Source organism: Sardina pilchardus, chromosome 14, assembly GCF_963854185.1.
Source record: "Sardina pilchardus chromosome 14, fSarPil1.1, whole genome shotgun sequence".
NCBI classification, from domain to species: domain Eukaryota; kingdom Metazoa; phylum Chordata; class Actinopteri; order Clupeiformes; family Clupeidae; genus Sardina; species Sardina pilchardus.
Genome location: NC_085007.1, coordinates 8579141 through 8583203, shown reverse-complemented (window position 1 = coordinate 8583203; position 4063 = coordinate 8579141). Strand labels below are relative to the sequence as shown.

The window sequence follows — 4063 nt, the reverse complement described above, 5'->3', positions numbered from 1 at the left end:
TTTTCTGTCGGTCCGCGATTGCGTGATCAATTGCGCAGCAAATTATCAGGTGAAGCACCGGACCTAATTTCACTCAAAGAGAGTTCTGTATCAGTTCAATACGGAACAAGACTTTTACGTGTCAAATACGGGACGATTCCGTATTATACTGAATGGTTGGCAACCCTAAGTCAGGGGCATAAAGGCCACTGTGGCCTTATGATGGGGTTTTTTTCACGGGGCATCAAGGCCAAAGTGTAGGGCAACGGAGGCCATGGCCTCATGGCCTTGGTATAATTCCCACCCTGGTGTGAGCAGGAGTGTATTCACTCTAGCTAGCTGTTAATTGGCCTAATTTGATATGCTATCAATGTGTGTGCGCGATCGTGTGTGTGTGTGTGTGTGTGTGTGTGTGTGTGTGTGTGTGTGTGTGTGTGTGTGTGTGTGTGTGTGTGTGTGTGTGTGCTATATATACTGTGCATGGACATGTGTCTATCTATATATTCCTTATGGGTGGGTGCAATTTAAAATGAAGGCCATCGCCACAGACGTGTCCAACAGTGCTGACGTCCTCTCTGTTTTCCAGGACAAGCGTGCCTGCAGGGGACTGACGCTCCACAGAGGAGAAGAGAGGAGAAGAGAAGAGAAGAGAGGAGAGGAGAGGAGAGGAAAGAGGCGCCTTCTGGTCCCATTTACAGAGGTACGGAAGGAGCCTTCCTCTAAGATAAACCAGTGACTGGGGGAGGGGGGTGGTTGGGGAGAATCAGCCAGTGCTTCAATTAAATCTTTACTATAAAGATAGCTAGTGATGACTTACATATATGTATATTGATTACACACACACACACACACACACATACACGCACACACACACACACACACACACACACACACACACACTCCCCTAAACATTTATCATACACAAAAACACACAGTGTCTGTCGACTGTGTACAGTGCATTCTAAATTTGCAGGCTATTCATTTAAACTACTGTTTACAAATGTCTGCAAATTACTGCTTCACTTGGGAAAAGCCGTATTCATTATACATATTGAAGACAGACTATTCAAGCTAAGTATTTGAAACAGTCAAAATAAAGAGGTTTTGATATATAATGTCTGACAAGCTGTGTACCTTAGTATGCATGAGCGAAATGTCAGGTTCTTGTGGTGTTCAGAGAGCATTTCTTTAGACGGATTATTAAATTCTCTCTCTTTATTCTCTCGTTCTTTTTCTCTGTTTCTCTCAGCACACTGAAGGCTGCGTGTGGCGAAAACATGGTCATGTGACCATAATCATCCCAGCTTGGCGTCTCCAACACACGAGGACGTCTAACGTGACGAACACCAGGCTCACTGCATTTTGTGTCAAGTCTTCAATGGAATGGCAGGATTCTTTTATATTATTATTATTTTAAAGAAAATGCTTTCTGGTTGTACAAATCAGGGAAAACAAATGTTGTCTTCTGTGAAATCTGTTAAATCTGTGAATAAAGAATAAAGACGACTACTCTCAAACAACACCTGTGTGTGTCTCATTTGTAGTATAGTCCATATACTGTACAGAGCCATCCATGTCAAGTGATTTTAACAGCAGGCCTATTAATTACCTGATTAATTAATGCAGTATAAAGCTCAATGAAGAAGTGAGCTCCTGGCTGGGAAATATATTTCATGAAATACATAGAGAGGGCCAGCTGACTCCATGGGTGGTTCTAGAATGATGATTATTAGTGGATTTAAGATGGCTGCTGCAGGTAAAGCCTGTCTTGTTACAGGGCAGAGTTTTGTTAAAAGTTCCTAGCCATGTGAAATCATTCTTGTTTTGTGACCTTTGAAAAGAAGATATACTGCACTGATGTGTATGTTTCAGTCACAACCTGATTGAAAACTCAAAGGAGCAGTAAACCAAAGTATGCACACAGGCAATTATGTTACAATGGGGTTTATAAACGTGTCAAATCAACTCAGATTATCACATGGTTACTGATACATAGTCTAACTATGAGCATCTTGTACAAAGGGTTAGTAGGTGCCACATAACTGTTTCCAAATATGGAGAGCTCTCATGTCACATACTGTATTTCACTCAAGAGGAACACACCATTGCACAATTGTTGCTTTCAGCCTGTTTTAATCATGGGGAATGTCAATCAATCCACATGTATAAAACAGCCTGAAAGCAGCAATTGATACAGCCAGGGCCAACTGTCTGAATGAGCTTGTATGAATAGGTTTCCGTATCAGTGCAGCTGCCCCACTATTAAGGCATAGGTAGATCATATGGTTGTGTATATAAACATGTATTCCAGGAACGGCAAAGGGTAGCTCAGATGTTCAAAAACAGATGTCCTTGTGCACAGCTACTAGGTGCTGATGGGTTGCAGGAATACAAAAGTAAAAAAGTCAAAAGTAACCAGTACACACTGGAAGTAGTCACTAATTCACTGCTTTATTAAGAGCAAGCAGCGTGTTTCTCTGTCACTAGTCTGCTTCTTCAACTCAGACCTTGCGCTGTCTTGTGTGGTGGCTACTTTGACTCTTATGGTTAGTAAGTCCATATTAGAATCATATTCTCAGCTGCAACTCCAGTGATGTTAAATGGTCTCACTATCTGCTCATGGAGGACCACAGGAGCTTCTAGAAACACTGACGCCATTTTCCAAGACAACTGATTGGTCAGTAGGCAGTGCTTTTCTACATGTTGATAGCTAGAGTGCAGTGTGGTGTGTTGGACTACAATCATGGACTCCACCTTTACAGTGAAATAAAGCTTCTCATGAGGGGCATCTGACTCACAGGCACCAGTTTGATCAGAGTCCAGGGTTCAGCTTACTGAAGGAATGTCCAACCACACCAGAATGCTTGGAAGGGAATTTCCTCTGTGCATAAGTGTGTGTGTGTGTGTGTGTGTGTGTGTGTGTGTGTGTGTGTGTGTGTGTGTGTGTGCGTGTTGGTGCTTGTTTAAGAAAACAATGAGTATGATAAGTACTGAGGGAACAATAGATGACCTTTGAATGTTTTTTTTTTTTGTTTTTTTTTACAAACTCATGGTTTCAAAAAAAGGAGCATGGCTGAAAACATAAAAACACACGTCTTCTGTGTGTTACGGTTGTTGGGTGCACTCCATAGGTTCACTCACACTTGCATTCTGGGAGATGCTGGATGCTGCTGGATGCTACTGGACACGGCTGGTTGCTACTGGACACTGCTGGAACATCTAGGTTTCTATCTATCTGTCTGTCTATCTATCCATCCATAAGCCCTCATCCTCCTCTTCTCTTCTCTTCTCCTCTCTTTTCCTCTCTTCTCTAAACTCCTCTCTTTTCATCTAATTTCCTTTCCTCTCTTCTTTCTTCTTCTCGTGGGCCCCCTCACCCTCCCATCGTTCTCTCCCCCTCTCGTCTTTTCTCATCTTTCTCAACTTCTGTCATCATCTCTTCGCTCCCTTCCTCTCTTGAATTACTTCCTCTCCTCTCCTCTTCACTCCCTTTCTTTCTCCTCTCCCACTTATCACCTCTCTCTCTCTTTCTCTCTCTCTCTCTCTCTCTCTCTCTCTCTCTCTCCCCAGGAGTCTAGACTGCAGCTGCCTGTCGCCCCGCTGTTGAAAGACACCCTCCTCTTCCTGCTGGGATTTCGGACAGAAAGACAAGAGAGAAGGCGGGAAGTGAGAGAAAGAGTGAAAGAGAGAGAGAGAGAGGGACAGAGACTCTGAATACCCGTCTAATGAGATATGAGGCACCCTGAAAACTATATTAAATTACCCTGCTTAGTAATTTAGCCACGAACCAAGGGGGCGTGGATGGGGTAGGGCCCATTCACCGGCGGGACGACGGGGTCGAGGGGTCCCCCAAGTTCACATGCTCCAGGGGCTTTGTTATGTTAACCGCTCAGCCTCCAATCAGCAGTCGGACACAAGCCCTTTGGAACCTTCAGTCAGCTGGTCTGGTCCGAAGAGCCAGAGCCTCAGGTCCAGCTACGGCCCTGATATGGCCCTGACACGGTATAGCCCTGATGTGGCTCTGATGTGGCCCTGATATGGCTTTGATATGGCCCTGATGTGGCCTTGATTCACCTCAGATATG

General features: G+C 44.2%; 1 long non-coding RNA gene across 1 annotated transcript in view; it reads left to right on the top strand.

Moving 5' to 3' along the window:
• LOC134100492 (uncharacterized) overlaps positions 1 to 1490 on the top strand; it is a 26390-nt gene extending 24900 nt beyond the window's left edge. Inside the window, exons 3-4 of the long non-coding RNA XR_009941278.1 lie at positions 566 to 679; positions 1229 to 1490. This is a non-coding gene — a long non-coding RNA (uncharacterized LOC134100492). The remainder of the gene's footprint in view (positions 1 to 565; positions 680 to 1228) is intronic.
• The last annotated feature ends 2573 nt before the right edge of the window (positions 1491 to 4063 follow it).